At 38.6% G+C, this 15075-nt stretch overlaps 1 pseudogene across 1 annotated transcript; it reads right to left on the bottom strand.

Moving 5' to 3' along the window:
• Nucleotides 1-9522: 9522 nt before the first annotated feature.
• On the bottom strand, nt 9523-13394 carry LOC308552528 (ribosome biogenesis protein NSA2 homolog pseudogene; annotated as a pseudogene). The gene is made up of 2 exons: nt 13338-13394; nt 9523-10388 (listed from the first exon to the last, which is right to left on the bottom strand). The product of its transcript is annotated as a ribosome biogenesis protein NSA2 homolog pseudogene (transcript).
• Nucleotides 13395-15075: the final 1681 nt, after the last annotated feature.

Raw genomic sequence — 15075 nt, 5'->3', positions numbered from 1 at the left:
CCAGGCAATCACGGTTGGATACCCGGTCAGGGCACATGCCTCAATCCCCAGTCGGGGGTGTGCAGGCATGCAGGGGGCAGCCGATCAATGACCCTCTCATCATTGATGCTTCTGTCTTTCTCTCCTTCTCCCTTCCTCTCTCTGAAATCAATAAAGATATATTTAAAAAATAAAAAATTAATATTTCATATTGTTTAAAACTGGTTGTTGTCCCCCCACCCCTCTCCTTTCTGGAGCATCTGCTAAGGTAATATAAGTAAAACTTTTCAGAAAATTTCCTCTGGGTTATTGGGAATAATGGAGCTTATCTGAGATATATCCTCATATTTTCTGCAAAACTTCAGCCCATCCCCAGAATGATTCTTCCAGTAGGAGTGATGTGCTTCTCTGCTTCAGGGGTTAAAGAAGAGAATTGATTGAATTGATCAAATACTAGTCAAGCCTAAGAAAACATTTAAAAATATATATATATCATTATCTTTATCTTTTTAAAAATATATATATATCTTTATTGGTTTCAGAGAGAGGAAGGGAGAGGGAGAGAGAGATAGAAACATCAATGATGAAAGAGTCATTGATCGGCTGCCTCCCGCACGCCCCCTACTGGGGATGGAGCTCGCAACCCGGGCATGTGCCCTGACTGGGAATCGAACCCTGATCGCCTGGATCCTAGGTCGACACTCAACTGCTGAGCCATGCCCGGTCGGGCAGAGAACATTTTTAAAGATCTAAGATTTAATGGGTTCAAAATGTTTTTTAAAAAATGTATATTGAAGTGAATATATATTTCTACATTATTTTTCATGCTTTTACTTTTTCTAACACTATTTACCTCCTTGGCTCTCAGTATTTCTTATTTCATTGCTTTCCAGTCATTTCCTTTATGCTGCTCTACTGAAGTTTTGTTGGAAACAGTCAAGAGGAGGGTGAAAAATGCAAAGCAGATTGGGAATTGTCAGAGCTGTGGACATTAACACATGAAATATCCTGGGGCTCAGGCTAGGGTGGGGTGGGGTGGAGGAGAGATTCAGATCCTTAACCCACGGGTGAGTGGGATGTCCCTGGTGTGATGATTTCCTGCACTCTTTGGAAGGCAGTACCTAGGGCTGTGTGGGAAGGAAGCATGGCTCGAGTGGTTTGCCTGTCAGGCTGGTAAATACAGGCCTGAATTCTGAAGTCTAATCTTTACTTGTCTGCTCTGTATTAGCTGAATGACAAACCATGTGCACCCTGCTAGTTTGCTAGGGTGTGTGTGTGTCTCTGTGTGCTTGTGTGTATATGTGTAAAGGAGCACAAACATACTAATGCTGAGCTATGTGTCAGGGACAGTTTAGGGGCCATGTATGTAGTGAAGATCAAGATTGACAAGGACCCTGCTCACGTGGAGCTTATATTCTGAGGCAAAAGTATAGAAATGAATAGGGGGTGGGGGAAGAAAAGAAAGAAGGAAGGAAAAGAAAGAAGTATTAGGTATGATAAGTGCCAGGGTGATAGAATGGGAAGATATTAATGGTGAGGGGCTACAGCAGATGGGGTGGTCAGGAAAGGTCCCTTGGAGGAAGGAAAAATCATGCTGAGAACTAAATGATAAGAGATATGCAGTTATGCAAGTAACAATTGGAAGAGTATTCCGAGCAGTGGGGAAAGCCAGTGCAAAGATCCTGGGGTTGAAATAATCTCAGTGTGTTTGAGGAATATTTCTATGGATGGAATGGAGTGGGTGAGGCTATCCTCAGTGTATTAGCTTTCCCACAGCTAGCTGGTAGCAAAGTTTTCTTTTCATTTTTATTGACAGTCCCACTTGTGGGAACTAGATGCCTTGTTTGCATGTAGCTACTCTGAGTAGTGACACCGAAGTTATCAGAATTTTAGCAAACTGTAAACCCCTTGGCACATAACCCTCCTTGTCCTGATAAATAAGCAAAACAGTGTGGAGGCGACAGAGAGCAAAGAGTAAAATCTGTGGAGGCATGCAGCAGCAGATACACTTAAAAATATTTTCATGAAACACTTGAATGAGTCCCCAAATGATAGAAATAATGAGAAGAGCCAAGTCATCAGGAGTGTTTGTATAATTGCAGTGTTAGCGGTTAGAATTCAATCAGCCTCCGTAAGTAAGGTGTGACCAGGGTGCCTGATGATTCCTGTAATAATGACACCTAATGGAATAGGCTGTCAGAGCCATTATCATCATCGTGTTTACCAACACATACAGTAGTTCAGTGTCAGGAGGCAGGGGGAGCTGTGGTTTACAAAACAGACACCTACCTCAAAGGCCCATTCAAATTGCAATTTATATAACAGTAGGGACTTTCTGAAATCTGGGGAAAGAGGAGATGACACCCTGGACCCTGGGTTAGAAACAATAACAAAAACAAATAAATAAAAAACAAGGAAGTAGCATTTTGCTTATGTTTTTAAAAATTATGTGACACCTGTCAGCATTTTAGAAACATGATCTCATTAACCCTCATAATAATAGCCATTTTAGTCCTACAAGTCGAGAAGAGAAAACTGAAGTAATGGGATGTCTAAGAGGCTTGTCCACAGCACGAATGAACTAGAGACATCTGGGAAATAAACAGCACTGTGGATTTAATCAGTGGTTCTCCCTCACTTTTCTTCAGGGTTTTCAACCTTGACCCATATTGGGCAGGAAATAAAAGAAAATGCACTGGGGCAAAAAACTGTTGTTGGCCTTATGATATTAAAGTGGGAATACGCAGCATGATTTAGTCACCTAATAATCTTATAAAAAATAAAATTTCTGAGTCTATACCAGTATTTCAGTGAATTTTCAAGGAAAATTCAATGAAACTATCTAACTTGAGTTTGAACAGGCCTTTACAGTCTTTCATTCATTAACAAATATTGATTGAGTGCCTGTTGTGTGCCAGGCACAGTGCTAGGCACTAATAGCAGTGACTAAACCAGGTAAGGTTCTGTTCTCATGGAGCTCATCTTCTACGGGGGGGGAGACAAACAATACACAAGTAAAAATAAATGAAGAGGAGAATACCAGAGAGTAGTACCTGCTAAAGGGAACAGGATAAGAAAAAACTGAAGAACGTGAATCTGGAAGGTGGGGTTCCTTTGGATAAAGTAGCCAGGGAAGGAAACTTAGAAACTTGAAATAATGAGTAGACACCTGTGGGAAAATTGAAGACAGATTTTTGGTGGAGAAGTCTGCAAGTGCAAAGGCCCTGCGATAGGAACAAGAAAGGCCAAAAGAAACCAGTGTGACTGGATTGTAAGGTGAAAGGGTGAGTGGTAGAAAATGCAATTGGAGAACCACTCATTCATTCACTCAAAAAAGATTGAATATTACATGTCAGTCAATGCACTGGGTACTGCTTCAGAGGAAAGTTCTATGCTTTTTAAAAAACATTTATTTTTATTGTTGAGGGTATTAGAGCTGTCCCCCTCCCCCCTCCCTCTGTCCCACCCCCACCATTGGCCTCCTGCCCCTCCCTGGGCCTTCACTGAACTATTGTCTGTGTCCATGGGCTATGCATATATGCATATAAGTTCTTTGGTTAATATCTTCCCATCCTCCACCCCTTCCCTCTGAGATCTGTCAGTCTGTCGTCTGTGCCTTTTTTGTAGGCTCTCTTGCGAGATTCCCAGAATTATATTATTGAAGAGAGACAATGCCCTGCCCAGAGGGCCTCAGTCTCTTGTTTCTCTCCTGCCTGTTCTGCAGTGAGGTACTAAATGTTCTTATTTTGCCTTATGTACTTTCATAGAAAAAGCATGACATGATTCCATGCTTATTTTTAAGGTAGTTTTTGAAATAGGAATAAATGCCAGCACACTTTGTTCCAGTGAGTCTCTAATAATCAAATGCTCCCTTACTTGGCATATTTTGGCTTCCACAAAGGGATTCTAATTGGGAGGATTTTTGCCAAATCAGCATTCAGTGTTCTGAGGCACTCTTTCAGCAAATACTTTGTTAGTATAATAGACTTCAATGTATTAAGTAATTTGAAGAGTGGTTCTGAAAAAAGTCTCCAACCAGTTTTTGTTGACAAAGAGATACTGCAGAAGGTGTCCCTCCAAATGGAATCAGCATGTATTTGTGCATTTATGGATTTAGTTTCTGTATATAAATCCAAACCACTTAACTTAAATCTTGGATCAAAGGATACATATGACATCTTGTTCTTGCTATGGTCAAAGCTCTGATCATGTACTAAACTTGAGAAATCTCAAAAACACTGACAAATTAAATATTATTTGCTTCTAATTTTATTCCCCTTTGGTGTAGATTTTATGGCCGCTTGAGCCTATAGGGGTAATGCTAGATACACCTATATTATTTTACTTTTTAAAAAAATATTTTTATTGATTTCAGAGAGGAAAGGAGAGGGAAAGAGAGATAGAAACATCAATGATGAGGGAGAGTCATTGATTGGCTGCCTCTTGCACGCCCTCCCCTGGGGATCGAGGCTGAGCCTCCTCCTGGTTCATAGGTAGACGCTCAACCACTGAATCACGCCAGCTGGGCTATTATTTTAGCATAGCTGCATGGAAAAGTTTGCAAGGAGGAATTGAGGAAGGTTAGCATAGTTGATTGATTGCCATACTTAATTTGCAGATATCAATGTATACTTAATTTTTTTAGTGCTACTTGAAAACAAATGATGTCTGTCTTGCTGGGATTACAGGTGTAAGGAAGATCACATTACTTCATTATATAGCACATTTGCTAATCTCCATTTCCCATCTTGTGGCCTCTCCATCTTTAGCATGAGGCTTCTAAGCCTGCCTGGGTAGTCATTACTATCCCAGTTAGCCAGAAGTGGAAAAATACATGGGGAATCAGGCATGTAAGATTTTTATGAGTCAAACTTGGAGGCGGTAAATAGCATTTTCATTCTCATTTCATAAGCCAGAGCTCAGATGCATAGCTACCACTAATTACAAGGGAGGATGGGAAATATATGCTAGCTGGTGTCACTGATGTGTTTGTCAGTTCTATGCTAATGCTGTATTGTTTTAATTATAATGACTTTATGGTGTGTTCTGATATTTCTTAAAGAAAGTCCCTGTCACTGGTTGTCTTTTCGTATTTTCTTTCACTTTTCTTGGACTTCATCCTCTATATAAAGTTTAAATCAAATTTATTCAATTTCCAAGTCAAAATTAAATAACCATAACAAAACTCTGATGAAATTTTAATTGAAAAAATCTTTAATTTAATATTATTTGTAGAAGGGTGATCTTCATATGCTATTAAGTCTTCCCAACCAAGAACATGTATCTCACTGTGGTTTTAATTTGCTTTTCTTTAATTACTAATGGTATCCATCATGTTTTCAGTGCTCTATTGGCCATTTGTATATCTTTGTAGGAATGTCTACTCAAATTTGTTACTCATTCTAAATTGGGTTATTTGTTTTTTATTGTTGTTATATTGTGTTATTTTTGAATATCAGATCCTTATGAAATAGAGGATTTGCAAATATTTTTCTATTCTTTTTATTTTCTTGATAGTGCCCTTTGAAGCACAAAGTTTTACATTTTGATTAAGTTCAATTTATCTACTTTTTTCTTTTGTTATTTGTGCTTTTAGTGTTATATCTAAGAAACCATTGCCTAATAGAAAGAAGGTCATGAAGATTTACACATATTTTTTCCTAATGTTTTTATATTTAGGTTTTGATATATTATTTAAGTTAATGTTTGATTATGGTGTGAGGTAGGGGTTCAAATTCTTTGTATGTGTGTGTAGATATCTAGTTATCCCAGCATCATTTGTTGAAGACTATTCTTTCCTCCATTGAGCTTTCTGGGCACCCTGGTCAAAAATCAAATCCCCACAAATATACGGATTTCTTTTTGGACTCTCAGTTCTAGTCCATTGATCTCCATGCCTATGCTTTTTTCTAGTACCACATAGTTGTGCTTATTTTAGCTTTGTAGTAAGTTTTGAAATCATGATATGCAAGTCCTCCAACTTTGTTTTCCTTTTTAAGGATTGGGTTATTTTTGTTTTGTTTTGTTTTTTAAAAATATGTCTTTATTGACTTCAGAGAGAGGAAAGGAGAGGGAGAGAGAGAAGCATCAATGATGAGAGAGTCATTGATTGGCTGCCTCCTGCATGCCCCCTGCTGAGGATTGAGCCTGCAACCCAGGCATGTGCTCTGACTGGGAATCAAACAGTGATCTCCTGGATCATATGTCGATGCTCAACCCCTGAGCCATGCCAGCGGGGCTTAAGGATTGTTTTGACTCTTCTGGGTTCCTGCATTTCTGTGTGAATCCCACCTGTGAAAAAAAACAGGTGGGATTTTAAGAGAGATTTCACTGAATCTATAGAACAACTTGGGTGGCATTGTCATCTGAACAAAATTATGTTTTCCAGTCTGTGAACATGGATGTCTTTCTGCTTTCTTAGGTCTTCTTAATTTCTTTCAACATGTACAAATATTGCACTTATTTTGTTAAATTTATTTATAACTATTTTAATTTTTTTTGATGCTACTGTAAATTGAATTGTTTTATTGATTTAATTTTTGGATTATTTATTGTTAGTGTATAAAAATACATTTAACCTTTATATATTGATCTTGAAACCTGCAATTTTGCTAAATTATTATTAGCTTAATAGTTTTTGTGGATTTCTTGGGGTTTTCTATAGAGAACATCATATAATTTGCAAATGGAGATAGTTTTACTTCTTTTTCAATGTGATGAATTTTATTTCTTAATCTTGCCTAATTTCCTTGTCCAGAATCTCTGGTATAATGCTGAACAGAAGTGTTAAAACTGAACATTCTTGTCTTGTCACTGATCTTAGGGAGAATGTTTTCAATCTTTCACTCTTAAGTATAATGTTGGCTGTGGGTTTTTTGTAGATGCCCTTTATCAGGTTGAGAGAACTATCTTCTCTTCCATGTTGGCTGCTTTTATGATGAAAGGGTGTTGGATTTTGTCAAATGCATTTTTAATGACTATTGACATAATAATGTAATTTTTGTTCTTTATTCTACTAATATGGTAGATTGCATTGATTAATTTTTGTATGTTGAACCAACCTTACATTTCTGGGATACGTTTTACTTGTCATTATTTTTATTATTATTAATTTTTAAAAATTTTTATTTTTCAATTACAGTTTGCATTCAATATTACTTTATGTTAGTTTCAGGTGTATAAGATAGTGGTTAGATAATCATATACTTTACAAAGTTTTCCCATTGATATTTTCAGTACCCAACATACATAGTTATTACAAAATTATTGAGTATATTCCCTATGCTGTACTTTACAACCCCATGACTATTTTGTAACTACCAATACGTGTCATTATTTTTAAATGTAGGTGTTATTATTATTCAGGGGTGGTGAGGCCAACAGATCAGGAGACTGTTGCCATTGAAAATGTAATTTTTAACTCACAGTTTCCAAGAAGAGGGGGAATGTTATGCCATGGGGGTAGGGCCGGGAGAGGCACAAGGGGGAAGCACTATGGTCAGTCAGGAGATAGAGAGAGCAAAGGGAAAATGTGGGCAAGACTCTTTATTGTGGTTTCCATGGGAGGAAACGGACAAGGCATGGTAAGCAGGTTTAGGGCTGGCTAGTTTGAATAGTTTTGGTGGGCTCTGGGGTGTACTGTTAGCTGTCTGTTACCTGGCTGGGAATATTTAGGGTAGGGGAATAGTGGCCCAGAGAATGAGAGCCTGATGAGAGCCTGTTAAAGGAGATGGTTGAGGTATGGGCCCTGGATTGGTTGGTTTGTATATGAACGGAGCACTAACAGGTGAGTTGTTTACTCTCTCTAGAATTTGGCTAACTCTGGGAAGGACAGCCCCAGAGTCAGCAAGGCCTCAGATGTCAAAGCATTAGGGATAAAAAGGCACACTTAGTACAGTCGTGGTGTATAATTCTGTTGATATATTGCTGGACTGAGTTTCCTAGTGATTTGATAAGAATTTTAGCATCTACATTCATAGGGGATATTGGTCTGTGTTTTTTTTCTCTTGTGATATCTTTGATTTTGGTATCAGGGTAATCCTGGCCTCATAGAAGGAGTTAGGAAGTGTTCCCTCTTCTATTTTTGGGAAGAATTTATAAAAAATTGGTGTTAATTAATTTTTTAAAGTTTGGTAGAATTCACCAGTGAAGCCAACTGGTTCTGGGCTTTTATTTCTGGTGAGGTGGTTTTTTTTTATTACTAATTTAATCTCATTACCTATTAAAGGTCATTTTAGATTTTTTATTTGTTCTTTAGTCAGTTTCAATAATTTGTGTCTTTCTAGGAATTTATTCTTTTCATCTAGGTTATCTAGTTTATTGGCATACAATTTATACATTTTATTATTTAGATACATACAACTTTTTTTTTTTTAAATCAACACGCCATTTTACAAAATTAAGAACAAACACATGAGCTTTGGCCAGTGTGGCTCAGTTGATTGGGCATTGTTCTGTGCACCAAAAGGTTGCTGGTTCCAGTCCTGTTCAGGGCACATGCCTGGATTGTGGGCTCAATCCCAGGTGGAGATGTGCAGGAGGCAGCTGATTGATGTTCTGTTCTCACATCAGTGTTTCTCTTTCTCTCTCCCTCTGCTTTCCTCTCTCTCTAAAAATCAATAAAAATATTTTTAAAAAAACAAAACCCCATACACATGAAAGCCCATGTTAAAGTGCCTGGGGCGTCATCTCAAAATAAATCCTACTGTTTGTGGAGGCAGAAAAATATATATTAAGTTATCAGAGTTGATTTGCTTTTTTAAAGATCATTTGGTTATCAGAAACCCACTAACACTGGCTCAAGTGAAAAGATGAGTCTGCAAATATGACAGTAACTAAAATTAAAAATCCAAACACTAGAGGATATAAAGTTTAAGGTGTTGAAAATTAAGAAGCCAGAATTTGTGAAAAGTATTTCTTAGAGCTGTGCTACATGCGTTGTTCCTCTCAACCCACAAAGAATAGAGGTTGAAGGTTTCTGAGCCTCCATTCAAGCCTAGGAAATATGGTTTCAGCAGGATTAACTCCAAGAGCAGGAGGACACTGACCACTGGTGTATGAACTGACCTGTGTTGGTTTGTTGTTAGTCTGCACTCCTCAGGTTTGCCACGTTAAGATGCCTGGGTGTCTCCTGAGGATCAGGGGTGAACCATACACATAAGAGAGGCAGTGCGATATTGGGTTAGGTTCTGTTCAATAGGGCCATCGGAACCGGAGACAGGATTGCAGCAGACGGAGGCTAAGGATGCGCCACAGAATTCTTTGGGGCGGAGAAAGAAATAGTGGTGTCATCCTGCTGAGAGATGCACTCATCTGAATTAGAGGAACTTCAGGAAGAGCAGTCTAGTGATGCATTCTTTTTTGGGGGGGGGGGGGGTAAAACTGGGCTATTTTCAAGTTCTTTACAATAGAATAAATAGTTTTCTTGATGACTGCAGGTATGTAAGCTGTTTGATAGCACTCAGAAACATCACAGTAAAGGAGTTTTCCTGCTTGGTGCATAGTTTTCAATAATTATAAGGAGTTACTTGTATGAAACTGCTGTCAAACCAGTAAGACTGCATTTATGCATCGATCATTTTTAAGATTGTTGGTAATCTGGGCATATTTTCCCCAAATAACCTTGCCTCCTTGTGTCACAAGGCTCAATTCGCTCATGTCTACCTCAATGACAGTACCTTTGGTAGTAACACCCAAAGTTGTATAAAGTGGGGATGAGGGATTGTTCTTTACACCAAGTATTGGCAAGCGGAAGGTGTCTCTCTGTTCAGGATGTGTTACACGGGCCTTCCTGAAATGTAAGTCCATTGGTCTAATGAGTCTTTCGTATTTAGGTGTTTTTCAAGTAAAGCCAACTCCAACGAAGCAGACTTTAGTAACCATCGTCTTCCACACTTTCTTCTTTTTCTTTCCTGTTTGAATAACTATTAGTACCTGTTTCTCCATGGGCAAGAACTTTGGGCAGAGGGACTTCCCATTTCCCGCTTTCTCTCTTCGTTTTTGTTTAATCCTATTGGAAAGTACTTTAGCTGGGGACTCTCCTTCTCTGTCCAGTAGACATGCAGGTACTGTGCCTGTGGAGTCCTTGCATCATTCTTTTGTTTGATGTTTCCCTTTTCTTGCATCTTGATAGTCTTTTTCATTTGTATTTTCTCAGCATGGCGCTGTTTATGGTAGATCTTAGCCTTCAAACCGATAATCTTTTTTCCCTTCTTCGAACTTTCATGAGCCTCTCGACCTTCCTCTTTCCTTTTCTCATGGTAATCCAAAAGAGACCCATAGCACTTATGATGTGACTTAATATATTCATTTTGTGGGGTACAGCCCCCCAGGCACCAAGAAGCTCTCAACTTTCGTGTCTCAGACACCCATGAGCTGATTCCAGGCAACTCACGAGAGAAGAGACACCTCTAGCAATGGGTTTTTTAAAGAACCCATAAAAGTAATGCACACAAAAATAATATATCAGGCTCCCAGATGGGGAGGATCCAGCTTTCACAGTGATAACCAGACACAATGGGTCTGGGCTGCCTGTCATTACTTCAGCCAATTAAGCAGAGACATGGTTGAATCAAATATGAGCATTTATTCCATTATTGCTGGCAAATGGGAGAGCAATGGGAATTGTCCACATAAAATTTGCACTGTCCTTCCCTGATTATGGCAAATGGGAGAGCAATGGGAATTGTCCACATAAAATCTGCGCTGTCCTTCCCTGGCTGGTTACGTAGGGCTGCATGCAAGGGGGAAAGGGGATGTGTGTGTGGAAGGATGGCTGCAGGGTCTGTGGTCCCTGTGTCTCCTTCCAGGATCTTGAAAGTCTGATACCAAGGTAGTTAACTTTCAATGGCATTAAAACCCAGTTCCTCCAGGTCCTAGGACTTTGAATAGTCAGCATTCCTGAGGTAAACTCCGGAGGGAGTTCAGGCTCCAGGCACAGCAACCAAATCAAAGTATATCCTGTCCTTGTCTGTTCTCAAAATGCATTTTCTTTTCTGAGCAATGGACCCATCCAGGCCCCAAGGTGTCTCATCTTTTTACTGCTGTGTTTTGCTTCTTGCAGAACATCTTCCAGTTTCCCAGGGTCTGTAGGAAAACTTCTTATCTATAGTTAGTAAGGTGAGTAATCGTTAAACAGCTATGGCCCTATTCCTATTAGGTGCGCTCCTCCCTTCACAATCAGGGTCAGCAGAGTGTGATCAACATCCCTGCCCCCCCCAATAAGTAAGTTCTTTCTTTTCCTTTGTCTCTCTACCCTCCCACTGGCCACTCCTTGAACCCTTTAGGCATCAGAAAGTAGCCAGTGAGTAGAAGAGGAGGTAGAGAGCATTTATGAAAAGGCTACCTCCATACCTCCCCCAGGGTAGAAGTTCCTACCTGGAGGGAAGAAGTATCCAAACTGTGAAGGGCCTGAGAGTTTATCCTACTTGCCAGTTAGCCTGCTATAGGTCATTGGATGCTGGTAGGAGACAAACGACTTCAGCCAGAGGCAAAAACAATTTCCTGTTCACGGCAGTGGTACTTTTATGATAGTTCCCTGAGCCTCAGTTCCCACAGGGTGATGCAAACAGGGCTGGGTTTCACCTGCACATGTAGTAGATTACAGGAGAGGAGCTCGAAATTTAAGGAACCTGAATATTTCCTATTGGGCAGTAAACATGCCTGTCCTTTTCTCCAGCAGGAGACATTATCTTTATTATATTGGACAGCAATCAGTCTGCTCTTTCCTCTTGAGAGAGACACCATATCTGTCTTTTAAGTCTGTTCACTAGACAAAGATCCTTGAAAAGATAGTCCAGAACTAAGGAAAGTCAGTGCCTCTCTAGCAAGATATGCAGAAACATGGGAGACCCATGGAGAAGAATCAGCTTCCCCCACCCCCCTGGAAGTGGCTATAAAATTTTGAGTGAAATTGGAAGCTTTGTCCCTAACTTGGAACTGGACCTTCTAAATACCAAGATTCAAGACCTTTGTTTACTATTTAAATTGACCACAGGATGTTACATTATATAAAAATGAGCAGAAAAGATATTTCAAACTGGACAGTAAAGAACTCTCCTACTCCAAATATAATGCAATGGGGAAGCAGGAGAAAAAAATTCAAAATTCAAGACACTTTATGATTAATTCCTAACAATTATGTTTGATTAATATACCCATTTCAAAAGAACTTGATGAATAATCCTAAAGTCATCTATGATCTAGAAATCTGGAAACAAAATATAGCCCAAACTCCTTCAAAATGGAAAAAATTGCAACATCAGGATTAAATTCTACCTTCTCTCTTCTTTCTTTTTCTCTTTCTGTGTGGTCTCTCATCTCTGATTTCTCTATTTGTCTGTTTTATTTTACTTTCTGTAGATGACCTTCCTCTGCTCACTCATATTCTACAATCTTCCATAATGTCTGTGTGAGCAGCTCTGACTTGCTATCGCCCCAAATCTGGCTATACCTCTGTACAAGCTTTTAGTGCTGGATTCCTGCACCATTTTCCAATAGTCATTTTGCTTCTTGGTTCAAATCCTCCAGAGATGGATCATATGGTTATTGTTCAGCCAATAGATTAACTTCCTTTAGTCAAGTGTCCAATTTCATCCAATAATCTGGTGGTGGGGCTGGGACTGGGCTCTGATGAGGTCATGAGGCAATAATAAGCCCACAGCAGCTACAAACATGGGTATGTTCTGAGCAAAGATAGCTGAAGGAGGGGCAAGTGCCCCAAAACACATTTCTAAATTCTGACTTGAATATCATCTGAATTCAGAAGAATTTCTAGGTGTAATATATACAATATGATTTTAAATAGAAAGTTTAACTTATTTGTTGGTGATGTCTATAAAATTTGTAATTGAATTGTAATTGAATTCTGTAAATACCTAACATTGGTCATAAGAGCTTGATGAGTAGAACTGGGTCAAGTCAAACTCATCCCACTCACAGAAAACCCAAAGCACATGTGCAACTTGTGGGAGTTATGTTACCCCTCCTGACAAAGAACAAATGGCCCAAAGCTAGTGAGAGGGACAATTAGCCACCATGCCTAAAATGTACACCAAGGACATTTTTCAAGGCAGTTTTCTTATTGTGGATAAGTCTAATGTGATTGTATCATTAAGGTTATTTCTATAATAATTTAAGTGACTCTTTAAAAGATACCAAATAAGAATAGACAGGCATCTTTTTATTCTTGGATAAGAATTGAAAATTTGGGGTAATCCTGATTTCTCTTATTAGCAACAGTAATTTTTATTAGTACGTTACTGTTGGCTTAGGGAAGATCGTAGCTTCTTAAATAACATAAAACAATGATCCTTTTTAACAGAACTAGAAGTAAAGAGCAAGCTAAAGGTAAAGAGTACGAGATAGGGTGTCAGTTTTGCTAATTCTTCTGAGAATTCTTCTTCCTCCTCAGTCATTCTCATCTAGTTTTTTGTTTGTTTTTTAAATAGTGTAACAAATCAAACTTGCAAATTGGATTTAAAAGAAAAAAGCTTCAAAAAGCTCTTATCAATTTTCAGGTGTTAACTTATCTATTCTCATTTTACCTTTTCTCCTAGAGAAAAGACTTGTTATTGTAAGAGACTATGGTTGAAATCATTATATTTATTATTTATTATACAAAGAAACAAGCATTTCTTAAAACATAAGGAATCCATTCTTTTGCTTTGCGGCGAATGCTTGTCAGTTCAATATTCTTTTTCATGTCTGCAGAGCCTGCAAGGTTTTTCAGGGAACTGACAATCAGCTATGCAGGCATTTTCTAAACTGGTGAAACATGTAGTTAGCAAGTATTTTCTCCCAAGGGAGAATTCTTTTCTTGTTTTGTTTTCTTTCTCCTTGAAAAGGAGATAGATAGCCCCTTCTCTGGTATTATTTTAAGGGTCACTGAAGACCAAGCTGCTTCAGGCCATCTTCCGCTTTCATATAGATTTATTGGCTATTTTGTTTGTTTGTCCAGAAGGAGATTTTGTTCTTTGTCCTAGGGCTGACTTTGAAAAGAAAGCTAATCACATAAGTAAAAATAGTCAATTATACTCATTCGCTAAATTCAATACACTGCTATTTTCCCCACTGCTTAGCCTGACTGTAAGACCCCAAATCAAGGGCAGAGATGTTTGAGGGATTTTGCTTGGCTCTGGTGGGTGTGCCCATGCATGTGTCTATGAGACAGAGAAGCAGGCTCTCAGAAAAATTACAGGATGCAGAACAGAGCTCCAAACGTAGAATTTGGTTTATAAACAAACAATAAACAAAGACAATTAAAATATGCTGAGTTAAAAGCCAGTCCAGTAATGCACAATGCTACAGCCACTTAGAAAAGTTTAGCAGTTTCTTACAAAGTTAAACATATGGCTTCCATAATACATAAAAATTTTAAGCTACATGGGTTGTAACAGAAGTAATTTTTCCACAACCAGTGAAATGGGAAAAGATATGTGCAAATAATACCTCCAATAAGGGGCTAATATTGAAAATATGTAAAGAATTCATACAACTCAACAGCAAAAAACACAAATAATCCAATTAAAAATGGGTAAAGGACCTGAACAGACACTTTTCCCAAGAAGATGTGCAAATGACCAACAGATACTGTATACGAAAAGATGTTCAACTTCACTAGGTATAAGGGAAATGCAAATCAAAACCACAATGAGGTCCCACCTCACACCTGTTAGAGTGGCTATTATCAATAAAACAAGAAATAACAAGTGTTGGGGAGGTTGTGGAGAAAAAGGAACCCTCATTCACCACTGGTGGGAATGTGAGCTGGTACAGCCACTATGAAAACAGTATGGAGGCTCCTCAAAAATTGTGACCCAGCAATCCCTCTTCTGGGTATCTACCCAAAAAACTTGAAAACATTTTCTCACAAAGATATATGCACCCCTATGTTCATTGCAGCATTATTCACAGTGGCTAAAACATGGAGACAACCAAAGTGTCCTTTGATAGATGACTGGATAAAGAAGATGTGGTACATATATACTATGGAATACTTCTCAGGCATAAGAAAATATGAAATACTGACATTTGTGACAACATGGATGGACCTTGAGAATATTATGCTAAGTGAAATAAGTCAGTCAGAAAAATCTA

Source organism: Miniopterus schreibersii (genome assembly GCF_964146895.1).
Source record: "Miniopterus schreibersii genome assembly, chromosome: 2".
In the NCBI taxonomy this organism is placed as follows: Eukaryota; Metazoa; Chordata; class Mammalia; order Chiroptera; family Miniopteridae; genus Miniopterus; species Miniopterus schreibersii.
The sequence above is the reverse complement of the archived record's forward strand: the minus strand, read 5'-3'. Positions and strand labels throughout refer to the sequence as shown.